Source organism: Pelecanus crispus, chromosome 3 (assembly GCF_030463565.1).
Source record: "Pelecanus crispus isolate bPelCri1 chromosome 3, bPelCri1.pri, whole genome shotgun sequence".
NCBI lineage: Eukaryota > Metazoa > Chordata > Aves > Pelecaniformes > Pelecanidae > Pelecanus > Pelecanus crispus.
Window position 1 is genome coordinate 9,844,195 of NC_134645.1, and position 17,544 is coordinate 9,861,738.

Genomic DNA, 17,544 nt, shown 5'->3' on the forward strand with positions numbered 1-17,544 from the left:
GCCTCTGTGCGCCATTTTGTGGTCAGCCACTGCCCAGCCCCAGGGCTAAAATGGCTGCACCACCTGGTGGGCCTCGTCCCACGTGAGCAGGGCAGTGAGGTGCCGTGTTTGCCTCCCAGTGTGTTTTGACCTGTCCTTCGGTCCCTCTACAGGAAAAAGGTAAAATTTATTCTTCCTTGCACTTCTTATATCTATAAAGTGCCCTTGCACTTCTTATATCTATAAAGCGCACCTGTGTCACTTGGTGGAGGAGCAGCTCTGCAAGGAGGCGAAGTGGGGGTATGTTACTGAGGAAATGCATGTGATGCTTGAGGAGCCCCATCCTTACAACCTCTGTTAGAGGTGCTGTGTGGTGATACTGCTTATTTGTTATTTCCCCACTCCTCTTGTTACGTTTCCCCAGCATATGCCATGGGTGGGAGTGCTGTGGCAGGCTGCTCAGGGTGGCTTTGCTGGGGACTTCCCTGTGGTTAACATGGCGGCAGCTGTCACCTCCTCCTCCCCGCAGACAGCCCCGGAGGAGGCAGAGGCTGAGGGAGAAACTGGGAGGGGAAAGCAGGAACCCAAATTTAGACGAGGCCTTTGATACATGGTGTCAGCGACAGGCTCTTTCGGCGAATTTTAGCCTTGCTGTTTCTTTTCCACTTGGTGGCAGCAAAGGAGCATCAAACAGGCCGGAGGCAGCGGCGAGAAGTGCTTTTTTTAAAGCCTTAGAAATCGGCTCCTGAGGTTCAGGGACCAAAAAAAAAAAACCCAACCAACCCCAAACCAGGAACGGAAAAACAACCCAAGCTTTCAAAATCTTTAAAAATACAGAAATATTGTATTTCTAAGACAAGAGAAACTGCTGCTCCACCCATCAGGTAGTCATAGTTAAAAAGGCTGCTTTTCTTTTTAACAAGCCTGTGTGGTAGACTGCACCATGTCTTTTAACTTTGGCAGATTTTAGCAGATTTTTATGAGCAACCAGTTAAATTTCCATATGCTCTGCTTAGTTTCTGTCTGATTTCTTGGAGAGGTTTTAAAAATGGTGTGTGTATACGTGTGTGTGTATGTATATACATAATGTAATGTAATCTCTGCACGATTGGAAAGTAATACATTGACTTCTAAATTCAGCTGAGTTTATAGACCTGTTTCTACTCTCACACCTGTTTTATACTCATGGAAGGCTGATAATGCTGATGGGTTTGTTTCTAATTTACAATGGTGTAAGCAAGAAGCAGATCAGGTCCTTTATTCTTCCGCTCGGGATCCTGATAGATTGCAAATATTGAGTGGAAAAGGGCAGCATTTCTCAACTGCAGACTGGAGGACAGGACCCCAGCTGGTGCAACGAGCCATGCTCCGTGGACTTTAAAGGCTTTGCACGTCTTTGGGAATGAAGTGATGCAGATTTACCAGAAGGGCTAAGCAGGTCATGACTTGTCTTCCCTGCTTACTGCCTATCAGTCCTAGCTGGCATGATGTGTCATGCTAAGTGTGTTGTTTGAGGTGAGTACATCTGTGCAGTGCCCCATTCAGATTAGAGTAGTGTCCCTCCCAGTGGGAGGGAAACGATGGTCAAGGGCTACAGTCTTGGCCAGCAAAAGTAGATGTTCTTCTATTAATGGAATGATGCTGGTTTTCACCAGCACAGGAAGGTAGCCCCAAGTATGTACTCTTTTTTATAACTTTATCTGGGAAGCTTTTTGAGGCAAGGTCTAATTTTCACAGTGTTTATTCTCTGCTTAGCATCTGGTTGCTGATGATTTTCATGCCTGTGCTTAAACTAGCAAATGAGCACATCGCGGGTCCAAGAAACTTGTATGTTAAGTCTTGAATCTTGCTTTCAGTTATACCACTGTAAATCTTGGATAGCCTGACTGATTCCTGTGGATTTACACTATTAAAATAATAAGGCGTTAGTAAAGACTTATTTTAAGGGTTTCCTTAGAACCTGAGGTTTGATTCTGCTTTGAAATAAATCAGGGCTGGCTCTAATGAACTCACCAGTATTATGTAGTTGTGAAATCCCAATGGGGGCAATAGACCTTGTGTTCTGTTTTACATTCCTTGAGCAAAACTTCTGGTGATTCACCCTTCCTGCCCCAGTTTCCCCACTGAATTTAGGAGGAATGCAAAGTCAAGTCCTTTAGCTTCAGTCACAGCCCATTGACCTATGTATTTACTTGCATATTGGTCATTCCTTTTTTCTCTCCAGAATTTCAGCAGTATGAGTCTCTTTGAAGATTTTGCTCCTGAATCAACCCATTGGTATAACATTACGCTGGCCGAGTCCCAAGATGAATTCCCTGTTTGTATCTCAGAGTGTGAATGCAAAATACTCAGCTCCCAGAAGAAACCCAGTAGAGAATGAATACTAGCTGCCAAAGCCTTTAGCTCTTTAATTTTTTTTTTAAAGGGAAACCAGTTTATTATGCATAGCCTTTGAGAAAAAGGGGTTTTTACTCTTTCTCCCCTTCCCTCTTCTTCATAAACAATGTGTCTATACCTGTGCTGCCTCCTGTAACACTCCTGGGTAACACAGGGAGGGCATCAGTGTAACAATTTACAACTACCTGAAAGGAGGTTGCAGTGAGGTGGGTGTTGGGCTCTTCTCCCAAGTAGTTAGCGATAGGACGAGAGGAAACGGGCTCAAGCTGTGTCAGGGGAGGTTTAGATTGGATATTAGGAAAAAATTCTTCACAGAAAGTGTAGTCAAGCATTGGAACAGGCTTCCCAGAGAGGTGGTGGAGTCACCATCCCTGGAGGTGTTCAAAAAACAGGTAGACATGGCACTTTGTGACATGGTTTAGTGGGCATGGTGGTGTTGGGTTGATGGTTGGACTGGTGATCTTAAGAGATCCTTTCCGACCTTAAAGATTCCTAGTTTTTACTTTAATTAAAAATAATCCAGCCACCAAGCCAGGAAACATGAAATTGCTACTATACCCTTAATTGGTTTAGTGGTGGACTTGGTAATATTAGGTTAATGGTTGGACTGGATGATCTTAAAGGTCTTTTCCAACCTAAACGATTCTATGATTCTATTCTATGATAATTAAGATGGATTATAGGATAGGGACATCGAGTCCTCCACTAGATGACAACATTGCCTAGCCTTGTTAAAAAATCCTGTTAACATTCTTAACTATTTAGGTTTGTTGGCCCCAAGAAAGTTGATCCAGAATGGTATTCCTGTATTTAAGCTGTTAGTTTAATAATATCTTTCTTATTTCAAGTCAAAATGTGCCCATGAGCAACTTAAAAGCCATAAGCCATTTGTTCATGTGTCAAAGTACTGCTTTAGTTTAAATAGAAAACCCACTTTTGCTCCAACTGAAGTGAATTTTCTCTGGTTTTGATTGATTACAATCTGTGTTAATTTTGGGTTTGCTTTGTGATGGGGGGATTAGAACTCAAACTGGTAGAAACTGGTCTGTAGGTGCTGAAAATACCATACGAACACTCCTTTCATCTCAAGACCCAAGCAAAGTTCCCTGTGACTTTCGCTTAGGTTTTGCCATTGTAAGTTCCAAAATCCCTCAATCTTCTGGATCTGGAGGTGAGTCTCTGCCTTGAATGCAGAACTTAATTCACCTTTCTACTTTGTAGCGGGTGCTATTTTCATCTAGTGAAAGAAGTCATTGGACTTTTCAAGCTCTGCAGAAAGGCCCAAACTTCAGTGAACACTGGATTGGGCCCATCATCATGAGTGATTGGAAGAAAGGGGAAATTAGAGCAAAACTTTTGAATGAGGCAATTAGCCGAAGGGGAATAGCAGTTTGCCATCTCATGAATGTTACGAAGTGCGACTTTGCAATGTTATCTACAGGTGCAGAGGCTTGCCCCTCCTAAACCCCCCAAACCCTCCTGAAACAGCAAACAACCCTCCTGGGCTTGGATTCTAGCCAGTGGCAGAGAAAATAGAATTTGGAAAAGAAAAGATTAACTCTTTTCACCCCATTTCGCAGAAAGGGCAGTTAAGCTCAATTCTGCCCTATGAGGATGTCTCTCCAGCCCTGCAGTGCCCCAGTAACATCCAGTATGCAGAGCACTTTGCTACTGTGGAATAAGTTGGGTTTTTTTTCCACAGTCCCGATGAGGCCACTGTTACTATTGTTGTCTACTATAGACACACATGGAAACTTTTTTTCAATTTTATTAAATTAAATCCATTAAGGAAAGATTGGCAGCAACAGTTGAAGTTATATCATTTTGATTATAAGTTTATTATGCCTTGATGATGGATGAGTCAAGGAAACAGACATTTTTCATGACAGCACCAGGTTATCTTGCTGGTTGTAGCTAAATATAATTTTCCAGCTGTCTTCAGTGTTTATGGTGGTAAGGGCTTTAAGTTTGAACTGTAAGTTCTGCTCGTATCACTGCTGGATGAAGGAGCATTATATTGAATTATGCCAGTTGCAGATGTGGACCTTCATGTGTGGGGCCATGTTGCAGATGGAACAATCCTGAATGGCAAAGTTTTGTTTTTCAGCAGCATTTTAGCCAAGTTTTAGCTGAAAGCTAAAACCACGTTCTACTTAAAAACAGTGCCTTAAGAAGCCTGAACCTTCTGGCCTAGAAGACAGGGCATCTCCCTACATATATCTGTCCTACATATGTAATGGGATCCACAGTTGTCTGAGGGGAGGAAGAGAGGGAATGGGTTTAGATAATCCCCCATGTGAGGGGAGAGGAAAGGATGGTTCATGTCAGAGGTGGTGTTTTTGCTGTGATGGCCTTACTGATACTATGGTTTTAGGGGAACTCTTTTGAACTTTGTTTTTAGTGATAGATGTCATGTAAGGTAATCCACGCTTTAGCGTTGTCCTTGTTAGTGTAGTCAAGGCAAGGCTTTTACTTGTGATATGTCTCACTCACATTGTGTTTCTTAATGTCTCTGTAGTCAGTGTATGTTACAGGCTTCTCCCCTTCCCTGTGTACAAGTTTGAAGCACTTTCTTTTGAGGGAATGAGAGCTGTTTGGCCTTGCTTCAGCTTTGTTCAAGGACAGGCAAAACATCTGTCAGAAAAAGGTGAGAGAAGGTAATGCTTACATGCTGCTAGACCACCTACAGTTGCCTTCTAGGTGCTATTGCTTTTCCTTGTGCTGTGCTGCATGCCTAACCTGGCCTCTTGTACTGTCTGTGGATATTGCTTCATTGTCTGAGGATATATCCTCTCACTAGCAGTCACCAGACCATCAGAGGAGTACTGAAACTGAAAGCTGTAAAGAAGTCCTTTGTGGTCCTACTGGCTCTGACATTTTGTTTCCACTCTTCAGATGCTTCTTACTGTGTTGGGCTCTTGGATGTGGTTTAAAAAATGACAGTAACCCATTTCCTTTTCTGTTGGCTTTGGTTGGTATAAGTGTGAGTGAGCATGGAAAACGTTTTGCTTGCATGAATGTCATTTTAAGGCTCTGGAGGGTTTATTCCATGCATTTTTGAGTGTGAAACCTTGTACCATACTTACGAATAACTGATCATCTGAATAGCTCCTCCTTCTTTTACTTTGAGGAGGTTTGCTTTCTGCACTGATGCAGGTGGGGATAGATGGTCACCAGAACAGTGCCTTGAAACAGGATGTTTTGTTGCCCTAGATTTGAAGGAGGGTAGTGCTTATTTTCTATGCAAATAACACAATAGCTATCTTAAGTTTTAATTTAATTGGCTACCAGAAGTGAACCATAGATCTTCTTACTGTCATTCACAGAAGGGATAGGATTGCTGGGTCAAGTCATTCCAATCCATATGTCATTTTGTCTATATGCCATAAGAGAAAACACTGCACTTGTTACATTGGAAGATTTACCTTTTTTTCATCTATATTGCTCCTCTTTTTCCTTTTGTTTCCCTTTGTTCTTATTAACAAACACAAACTCATGATCCTAACATGAAAGGGTAAATGCGGTTGATGTTTTCTGGGGATGGCGATGAAGGACAACAATTCTTAAGTAGTCACTATAGATGAGGTGAAGAGGTTTATCCAGAGCTCCTCAATGACTCCTTGTCAAGGCGGGACCCCACTGCAGAGCAAGTAGTCACAGTTTCACTGAGACTGTATTTCGGACAAAGAGTCACTGGGCTTCTCCAGATACTTCTCCAGATTCAACCAATTGCTCTTTTTCTGTAAAGACTGACCATATTACAAGGGCTTCCTTTCAGAGATTATTGCCTAAAGATCACAAAAGATGTTGTAATACTAATAAGAACGTTAAAAAGAAGAAAGCGAAGAATTAGGCAAAGAATACAAAGGAATGGAATGCATAACCACTCCTTTTCCTCAGTATTTACCCTGGAGCATTCCCCTCAGAGATCATCCTATAATGTCAGCTCTGTTTACTTCTTGAGTAAATGTCTGGTGTCACTTTAATAAATCAGATGAACTCTGCTCAGAGAGAGATGAAGCCTGTCATTTGATCATTAAGATTATTTACTGTAGGGTATGTAGTTGAAATACAATAGTAATACAGACACACAAAACCTTAAACTCCTAAACGGGAAAAATTAATGGATGAAGCCTGCCATAGTATGTTTTAAGGGAAAAGGCTGTTGACATAAATCAATCAATACCTAGTTTAGATCATTGTGGTGGTGTTTGATTCAGAACCTTCTGAGTCGATCCAAAATAGTATATACCCTGTTGTAAGTAGATGGACACAATAGATATGGCTAATTATTATGGGACACCTGTACATGACAGGCTTCCCTCAGATACTTTTTCCCGTACCAAATGCTACGAAATACAACTTCCAGCTCAGTGTCAGCTCACTCCACAGAGCAGTGTAGGCAGCATCAGCATTGGGTGTAGGCATGTTTACAATAGCAAAGCTGTGCTTTTACACATGGAGTTCACTTTCCTTGGGGAATAGCAACATGATGTTGCTACATTATCACCTGAATTTCTTTATTTCTGTTCATGGGTGCTTTACATTTTATCGAGTTCATTTGCATCTTCGCAATGAAAATGCTCCTAATAGAGATACGTCCCCGGTTGGCTCCAGAGGTTGTAGTTAGGGAATATTAAAATTTTGTTTGTGTGCTTCTTGCTTTCAAGCTGCAAATAGTTTTTCAGTACACTTATAAATGTTGCCAGCATGATTCCTTGAGGAGCCAACAAACACCGACAGAGATCTGGCAGCTCTAGAACTTTGTAGTTCATGCTGTTTAATCCTGCTTGAATTCCTCCGTGGGTGGGCAAGGCTCAGAGCAAGAGGAAGGCTCTGATATCTAAATGAGATGGCATAGAGGGCCAGCCCTCATTCTGAGGGAAGATCTGCAGGGGTTTTCTGACAGTGATCTGTATAAGCTGTGACCTGGTGCACACCCCAATATTGTTTGGGGGGGGCAGTTTAACTGTGCAGGATCATGATGTTCGTGATGACTTCTTCAGGATAAGTTCTGAGTGGAGATTGATGGACCAGCATGTGCACATTAAGAGCCAGACTCTTGGCTCTTGCTCTAGGCAGCCTCTGGCCAGGCAGAAGGAGGACCTGCGTGTTTATTACAAGTGTTTCTCTCCCCACACCAGGAATACCATAGGACTTTCACCCTGTGATCCTCAGGTCCTCTGAAACAGCCTGGAGAAGTAACCATAGAGCTGGAGTGAATGCTGTCTTGCTTCCTAGATTTTTGTGAGGCCACTGGGGTGCAGTTAATGCTCTTGGGAGCTGAATTACACCATGGATCTGCTGCCTGCAGAACCTTGCGCCCTTGTGGGATCCAGTTGCAGGCCTCAGTCTAAGCTGTATTAAGTTTCACATGGAAGCCTTGTTGTTCAAAGTCTTGAGCCCTGGTGTAGCAAAGCTGTTAAAAATGTGCTTAGCTTTATGCATGTGAATAATCTCTACCTCGCCTTCCATGAGAGCAGAGAGATGTGCTATTACTCAGAGCAGCAGAAGTCACAGTGAGCAAAACACTGATGTGTTGTACAAGGAGCTGTTTTAGCTGTCTCTATCAGCAGCACAGACTAGTGTACTAATACATGTGTAATACATATGATTTAAACAGGATTTGGTTGTTGTAACTAAGCTAAGGCAGGTTGGGGAGAAAAGAATCCTTCTATTGGGAAAGAAAGCAGCTGAGGTGTTATATCCTATGTTCTTCTGTTGACATTCTCATTTTTGTAAAACTTCACAGTTTGACTTGTTGATCCCATGAAATCATCAAGGGAATGAAATAAAATACCTGGAAAGATTGTTTGACATGAAAGCAGATTGTGTGAAATGTACTGGACCACTCTGCTAGTCACTTGAAACAGTAAAAAATTAAATAAATAAAAGAGAGAGAAAGGGTGGTGGGGAAGTGACACAACGAGCAATGGGAAATACCATTCTAAATTTGTGTGGCCTAGGATCTCTAATGATAGGCTTTTATCCCATTACATCTAATTGACACAGAACTTTATCATTAACAAATTGAGATGTATTTACTCCCTGAGATATTTGGGACATTATGGTGACTTTCTTTTCATGATAGGCTGTTGAAAGGACTGTTATGGCCCGGCTCACATGTAACCTGGGAAAATGATCCGGCAGTCTTCAAAGTTAATGAAATGTCATTTTTCATAGGCTTTGCAGGTGTGACTCTGTTTCTACATTATAATACATGATGGAAGTAAGTGGCTGGATTGCAGGCCTGTTGCCAAGCGTAATGCACATTCTGCGGGTGTCACTGGTGCAGCATTGCATAAATCTTACTAATAGCGAGAAGTCTTGAAATGCATGTTATTTCTCTTCTAAGGTCAAGCAAGACTACTCCACAACTTAATTTTAGCCTTGCTATCTCTGTAGTCAGAATGGTAACATTCAACGTTTGCTTTTCAGCGTCCTCTTTTGAAGGGTTAATTTTGAAGGGCTTGATTTTTTTTTTCTTTTCTTTTTTTTTTTTCCTTGGCCCTCTCTGCGCGCCCCCCCCCCCCCCCCCAAGTGAACAGGCTCTGGAAAAGGGTTTCTTGGGTAAGAAATCTTTTGGTTTGCTTCCAGGCAAAGCACTGTGTCAGAGCAGAAAGAGGTGGCATTTATTCTGGCTGCATGACTGGGGAAGGGAAAAATTTCCAGACGGCCAACAGTAGCTGTACCAGGACTTTTACTGGGATACTGCAAAGGTTGAGATACGAAAGCTGCTGAAGTAACTTGCGTACAGCAACGTACTGTTTGCCAGGGCTCTAATTACAACAAATAGTGGTGTCTTCCTTTTAGGGGCCAGATGTTTAGTTGGTCTAAATCACTGACCTTAAGTATCAGAGATATGCAAAAGGGAAAAAAAATTCCAGCCCCTTTCAGTTTGTCGTCTTGTGAAAGATTTAGTCTCTTATTTCTTGAAAATGATGTTTTCACATGGTTACTGTTTGGGTTTGTTATCTGTACTTGGTATCTCTGATGGAGCAAGAAGGCAAAACAATGGAGAAGGGTAGGCTTGATTTTGTGCTGTTGCTGATATGCAGGGTTGACACCCCTGTGTGCCATTTTCTGAATTGTTTGGTCAGTTATACCCAAGTCTTAAAATATTCCAAGCTTGAAGTACTTAACATACTTGTTTAAACATCCAATCTGAGATACCTGGCATAAGCCAGTTCATTGATAAACCTGGAAATGCACACTACTCTTGTGCTTGTTTCTGCTACTGCAGATTTGTGTCCCTATATATGATATTGACTCTCACAAATATGACAGGAACCGTTCACTGTCTTGCTTTAATCACCCCTTTTGAAGGGACAAGCTAAGTACAGGTCCTCCTCCCTCTCCCCCCCCCCCCCCTTTTTTTTGGTATTATTTATTGCAATATTACATAGGGGGTGAAGCCAGTCCGTATTTCTGTAGGCTCTCATACGACTGCAAATGGATGGAAGTTTAATTTTGCTGAAGGCCTAAGCACTAAGCTTCCCCCCAGTGGGAGTAGAGAGCAGTGCCCTGTTGTACCACTTCACCTTCTAAATAATCTTTCTAAGATGAAACTACTTCCATAGCACCCTTGGTGCTAAATGTTGTAGGACAAGGATTGATTTTGGGGGTATGTTTAGTAGGGTTAGGTCTTGTGTTGAGATATAGTTGTTGCAATCAGTTATGTTGTTGTTTTGGTGACACTAAAATTCATTTTTTTCTGGTATTTCTTTGTATATGTTCACTAATAAATATGCCTTTAAAGATTCGTTTCTAGTTCAAGAAGGCCATGGATTCTGTTGTCCTGAATTTTATTTTCCTTTAGAGGGTCTGAAAGGATCTTCTAGGGCTATGTGGATACTCTGCTTTGGAAGAGTCATGGAGATACAGCTCGCTCATGTAGCCTTATTCTAGCTTGTATGCTCCACTTTTAAAGGTTTAATGTTACAGTCAACTCTTAAGTAATATGGTATGTACCTTACAGGGAGACAAGTGAACAAAAAATACTCCTTTTTGCTTTCCAGTCCTATTTGCCTCATCTTTAAGAATCTTAGGCTGGAAAGAAAATTAAAGTTACGAAATATGTCCCCTGTGGCCCCTCACCTTCCTCCCTCATTGGTGCTGAGATCAAATTTCAAAAGAATTCTAGAAGGATATTGAATTTCAGGTTTTGTTTTCCCATAGCAGTGATTCTGGCCAAAAAACTTTTTAATCAAAAGGAGCAACTGTAACCTTGTTAATAACTAAGAAAACAATGGCCAAAGGGAAAAGACCTGCCAAAAGCTACAAGTCATTTCTGTTGGCAGAATAATTGGTAGATCATTATTTTGGTTGAAAACAATGTGATTTGTATTTCTAATTTTGTAAAATTACTTAATTAATAACACATGGTCAGCAATGGTGATTGCAGAGTGGCTCTTGACAGAGGACACTTTTAAAGCAATGTTATGGGGGCAAAGGTAGGATTATGCAATACTTCAGCAAATAAGGCCATGAGTGCTGCTCAACAGATGATTCTGCTTGTCTTGGGAAGGCATAAATTAGTATGGTATCCTTGACATCAAAACACAAGTCATTGTTAAAAGGGCAGTGGGATATATCCATGACCATGGGATCATCAGTGGATGCAAATTGGGTTAATTCCACTTGGGATGACAAGTAGATTGGTAGAAGAGAATGCTGCTGCGTGGTTGTGCATGGGAGCATTTGGGTATTGAGAAAGTACTTGAAGGGGAACTGTATACCCAAAGTAAAGAAGTCTAGGGAATGATGCTGGTTCTGCACTGTCTTTGTTGTTGTTCGTGTTGTGTAAATATTTAGGCTGGCTTAGGCTTCACTATTTGCGTGTGTGCATGTTTGTGGGGGGAGAATGTGGGAGTATTAGGGGAGAAAGAAGGTGTGCAGTTACAGCACTTGCCTATAAGGAGCACATGATTCACGAGACGAAAGACCCAAATCCTTTCTTGCAGTCCAAAATGGCAATCCTTAAAACTGTCCTTGTTGCTTCTCAACTGATGCTTTTCTTGCTTTGGTTACTGGCTGCCATGGGGCTGAACTTAGAGCACAACTTTCCTCTTGCTTGTTGCTTCTTTTGTACGATCTGTCTCAGCTCCCTCCCTGGCGGAAACCAGCTCACAGTGAATGTGCGTGTGTGGGAAAGGGTGGGAGAGAAGGAAGCAGGATACTGGAGTTTTACTTCTGCTGAAACCATACAACCACCAATAAACTTGCTGCAATTATCCAGAACATTGTGGCTCTTGGGATGCCTGCAAGTGCTTGTCTGCTATATCACATACAGTAGTTGATTAACTATTGTTTCACACTGATCAAAGAGGTTGTTCTCTCCATGATTCAGATCCTCTTCACAACCCCTTTTCTGTAAGCCTCTTCTTTTTTCATTATATGATCATAATTATTTCCTTTTTGTAGAGTGCATAGCCTAACACCTATGTACATTGAGTGCCAGGGCTTGAAACCATAATAAGCTGAATGCTCACCTTAGAAGCCATTATTCCAGTCATTACAACACAGTTTATTCCTCTAAAGGACATTAACATTTGAAAATGTGTCAACTAGAGTATGAAATCTATCACGATCATGAACCACCTGCCAGCTCATTAGAATACAACATTCTGATTTCCTGTACTCTGGTATTAATCCAGTGCTTTACAGCCATCTATATTTTTAAGTTGTTTTAGTTTCTAGCAAACTGCTTTTGAAGGCCAAAGCAGTTATGTTCTGACATGGGAGAGATCGAGTAAGGAGAAGGTGAAGGGCCAAGTGTGTGATCAAAGTGCTGCTTAGAAAGGCTCAATCAGCAACACAAGCAATGGCAAAACCACTGGGAGTGGGGCAAAAAGGAGAGGAAGAGATCTTAAAAACTTCTTTATATAGTTAAGTAGTTTTAAGGTGTTCTGTCTCTTACTTTAACAAAAAATGTATCAGAAGATGAAGTCTTCTGCAAGAATGAAAGTGGGTTAAAGCTGGAAAGAGTTTCAGAGTATCACCTTGCTAAAAGTCTGAAAATGCCCAATAACTTTTCCCATAAGTGAGGGCTCACACCTTGAGCTGGAGTGTAATAGAGCAGTTTGTTTGTGGTTCTGCCTCTTTTTTCAGCAAAATGTTTCTTGTGATAGTAATAATTCTGGTATCAGAGCGAAAAGCTTTCTCAGGATTTGAATAAATCCTGCATATGAAAATGACTAAAGCATGTGATGACTCTTACTGGCAAAGTCAGACTCCCTGAAGATATCTTGTAATGTTTTTGTTAGTACCTGAAGAGCCACTCAACAGGTGATGTTTCAAAATGATGTCTTTTAGGGTGTTTCAGTTGATTAAAAAAGTGCTATGCGATGTTACAAGGCTGAGAGAAGGTGTTCTTCAGTTTGAAGTTGGAATTTACATCTCAGCTGAATACTCTTCCCCACCTTGCAATGACAAAGCTCATTTTGCGATACAATTTACCATACTTCTCAATTTGCCAAAGGCCTTAATATGAGAAACATTTGCAGAGAGGTATGTTAAATCCTGAGTGGTTAATTATTTGCTGTAATTGTGAACTTAGCTGTATGCTTTGCTTTTTCATCACAGTAATTTCTAGTTAAAAAAAAAAAAAAAAAAATATGCACAGCACTGGGATGAAAATGAATGTTTGGGCTTCCCAGCAGTAGGTCTGCTCTAAGGAGTTAAAATAAGTCTTAGTCAAACAACTTCAAACTGATGCTTAAGGAGCTGAATGATCCCATGCTAGTGCTTTTCTGTTGACTTCTGCTCAAACCCATGGTTTTCTCCAAAACACTTTTTTAATTCTTCAGGAAGAGAGAGACAGAGATTGAGGGAATAATTAATGCAAACAGAGCGAGCTGTGCAGAAGAGTTAATGGAAAGGCAGTGGCAGGAAGAAGGGGGAGAGGGAAAACAATTCCTTTCTTCACTGTGTGAAAAGGCAAGACTTTAAAACCTCTTCCTAGAGAAAAAGATCATGCTTCAGAATAGCTTCGTAAACAGGACTTCGTAATAAGAGCTTAATTTATAAAGGATGACTAGATGTTATATGTGTGTTACAGATGTGAGTACATCATTACAAGCCCCCTGGTCGAAGGGGTAGCACTGCATTGCCTCAGAGCTGTTGGAGACACTAGCAGCCTGCCACAACTGCTGGAAGTGTTACGTGTGGTCCAACTGGTGGCCTGCAGGCCAGCTCCAGGCTTCTGCACTGATCCATCCGGCCCACCAGCTTCTTCCCTGGAGGAGATGGGGAACAGCTGTTTTGAGCTACAACTGCACCCTCCAGCAGCTGAGCTTGTCCTCCAACACAAAGCCAAAACGCTGCTGCTGTTGACAGGAGGTGTGTGTATTTTGGGGGGAGATGGGGAATCAGTTGCTACTGAGGGGCAAATGTCCAGGGGTTTTAGCCAGCATTGCGAGCTCCATCAGGTCACAGTCCGTGGCAGTGCCTTGTTGTTGGCGCTGTGTGTACGGTCTCGAGGCTGCGCTTGGCAGTCCCTGCTGTGGCGGGGGAGGGAGGGGGCTGGCCACTGCTGGGGAGGGAGAGGCAGGATGCAACCCATGGTGAGGAAGGCAGGAGGGGGAATTGTAAACTCAAATCCATCCCCCACAGCTGTTGAGGTTAGACCACCCTGTACTATCTACAATAGCCGAGTTCAGGCAGGAGTATGTGTGTGCCTAGCAGGCATCCATTAGGGATGCTGTGGCGTTACATTCTCTGAGAAAGAGAGCGAGTCCGGCTGAGAAGAGCACGATGTTGTCCTTGTCTTCGGAAGAACTGTCCTGGCTGCCTCTTACAAGAGAGGGGCATGTGCTACCCCCACTGGTTAGCAGCCCTGGGCCCTCCCTTTGGAGAGCTTGTGCCCCATTGAATTCCAGCAAAAAGGCATTTGGAGAGTCTTGGGTGGGAAACCTGCAGACATGGGTGGGTCCAGCGGGGAGGTGAGACAAGGAGAGGAAACTCCTGACCAGCCTTCCTGTCAATATACGTGAACCAGCAATAATCTGGCCTTGTGAAAGGGTGTATGAGGAAGGGCAATGATAATAGACATCTGTTGCCGTGAGGGTAAACAGCAGCCAGAACTCACGACAGATTCTGAAGTAAAGAGTCAAAGGTGTGATCTTTTTCTTCCTTGCTTCCTTCCAGAACAGAAAACCTTCTTCCCTGAGCCCCACTCAGGAATATGCACCTATCGGTGCACGCAATTTGTGCTTTGTCCAGGGATGTTACTGGCTGTTGGTTTCTTCCTCCCCCAGGGACATCACAAGGCCAGCAGAGTGATGAAGCCATGGGTATAAACAAAATGTGACTCCTACATCTGCTTCAGGATATGTTTATATTATTACCAGTTTATTTTCTGTTAATTATATGAGATCATTCTCTGCTCATCACCAAAGCTACCAAATTTTGCAGTCTGCCATCTATCAGTTTTATAGCAGATAAGACATAACTGCTGGAGCCAGCCGCTTTGCAAGCACACTGAGGGCTCCATCTACCCCAGTAGTAGTGAAAGGTAGAGGTGGCAATACTTGATCCTACTCTCAACTGTCTTGCTGTGGGCTAGAGCTAATCCCTTAGTGAAGTTACACCTGCAGTATAAGCTGTGCATGGGCTGTGAGGATCAGATCTCCTGTATCCTATAGGGAGACGGTTCGCGAAGGGGTTTCTGGTTTCCCGGCTTTGGAAGGTGGGAGAAGGAATCCTGCTGTTAATGACAGCTGTCTGAGCCCTACTAAATTAGAGCTACTTATCTAAGTATGGCAGGAAGGCTTCGTTCTTGGCTGGTGTGATAACTGGAAATGAAGGATTGAAGTTGCATATGTTTATTTGCGGGATCACTTACCTTCATACAGAAAGCCTTCTGCTGGATCCAAATCCTTTCTTTTCCCAGTATCACTGTAGAACAGAGGTTCTGAATTTTTCCTTGCCTGGTGCCATGTGAGGGCCATGAGTAAGGCGGAGTGAAGCATAATGCTAGGTGTACTTCTCACATGTGCACAACAATGCAGTGAAGGGGTTAAGTCATGGAGAAAATAGCTTACTCTATTTTTGAGGCATTTTTTTCCATGACTTGCCCAATCTGTGAAAGCTTGGGGTATGTAATCATAGCAGGTGACACCTGAAGGTCACAGCATATCAGGTGATATCAGTGCTGGTATTTCTTGTCTGAGTTTATGCAGAGTACATTGGTCTGTAGCTACCAGATCCTATTCTCAGGAGCTAATGTAAGGCACTTCCCGTAAAAACGCTATAAAGAGGTTTACAAACAAGCCCTGTAAACAAGGAGTTGGCAGAGGTCTGTGTTGACACCACTCACCACTCTGCAGCTCCGCTGATGAGCTCTTTTGGCTCCATCCCAGTTGAGCAAACTCAGTCAAACAGAAGAATCCCACCAAAATATCTGGAAGGGACTTCTGACATTATTCTTTCACTGCTGCTATTTGGGGTGTGTGGAAAATTTCTTCAGCTCAGAAGAATGGTGTAGTGTAATGTGATAACAAGCCCCGTGAAGGTTATCAGCCATATAATCAAATCTGTCTGTGGGACAAAGACCCTCACTGTACAGCTAATTAAAACTTGTTTCTTCTCTGCCTGTTCCTGTTAGGTGGCCGTTATTTAGAACTGAGCTGCAAGGCACTGGAGCAGAAAGTTAGCTCTCAATATTTTAAGATCAGCTCTGTCCAAAACCTTGTACTGAAAGAAACCACATACTCTTTTTCTTGGGGCCTGCATCAATGGCAGATCATGTAGCCATTTGCAGGTAACTTCTCTCTGTCCATAAAGTCAGTTATAAGACAGACATTTTAAAAAACCCACTAAACAAAAAACCCAAACCAAACAAAACCCCAAAAAACCCTACCAAAACCCCAAACTTGTCCTTTTTAACTTTCTTTGAGTTGGTTGGATTATTGCAGTGGAAGTATTTAAACTTTGTCTTGTCCCATAATAGAATGTGCAGATGGATCCCAAAATGATCTCCAGCATTGTTTTCTTGCTTATTGCAATAATATTCTTTTTCCTTCTCCCCTTAGTGTCCATACAGCTACTTCATAAAAGGGCCATGTATAGGACAGGAAGCTGGTCACTTTTGAGGCCAAACTCCGTGAATGCAATGCCTGTGATTTCCGTGGCATTATGTAACAGCATATGGGGTGTAATGTTCCATGTTTGGTACAAAGAACAGATCAACACCTGTCACCAGCATGTGAGCAATCCTTCCTGGTACAGCAGTGCTGAGACTTTTGTTCCCAAAAGCAGGACTCGTGTAGCCCAGTGAGGTGACAGCCAGCCATGTGGTGATTGCTGGAGTAGGATTGGTCTGTGAATGGTATTAGTAATAGCATTTGTACTGTGGAAATGCCAAGGTCCTCTTGCTCTGCTATGCTAGGCACTGCACATATGTAGAGCAAGAGTCACACGATGCTCTCCAAGGCGTGCAAAGGCTGATGGAGAGTCCTGGGGAAGTAAAGGGCTGTTCAAGGCCATACGGCAGGTTAGTGGTTCAGCTGGGAGTGGAATTTGGAGGGGAGATTCTGCTGCTATGGCAGCTCCTTTGTTGAATGTCTTGAAGCCAGGATTTTGCCTCTGGACCTAGGATTGTTTTGCTTATTAACTTGCCTGAGCAAGACAACTTTGGGGACCTGCTGAGCATTTCCCCATTCCCTGTGTAAGGCAGGCATAAATCATTCTCCACGTGTATGGATTGCGTCTGCTAAATCCTGGTTTGTACCTCTGTGATGAATTCCCAAGACCTGTGTTGTGCTGCTTCTCAGAGGTGATGGCATTGTCGACCCTCTCCTTCACAGTGTAAATTCAGGGAATGGTATAGAGAATTCTTCCCTCCCCAGCTGATAGGACGGGAATGTGGGGTACAATTGTTTTCTTTTGTCAGCTGCTGTCAATATGAGAAACATCAAGTTCTATTGGCATGATATTTTTGACAGATAGACCCTGTATTTGCCACTTCCTGCTTCCTCTTCCACTGTGCAGTTTCACACCAGCAGCTGTTGATGGCACCTTTCTGTTGTCGAGCTTCTGGTGTTTTCAGTGCTGATGTGATCTCCGAGAGGAAGTAGCTGAGATAAAAGGTTGGAATTTGAGAGCTTGCTGTTATAAAAGGTTGGAATTTGAGGGCTTGCTCTTGACTCAGTTAAAGCCAGAAGAGTT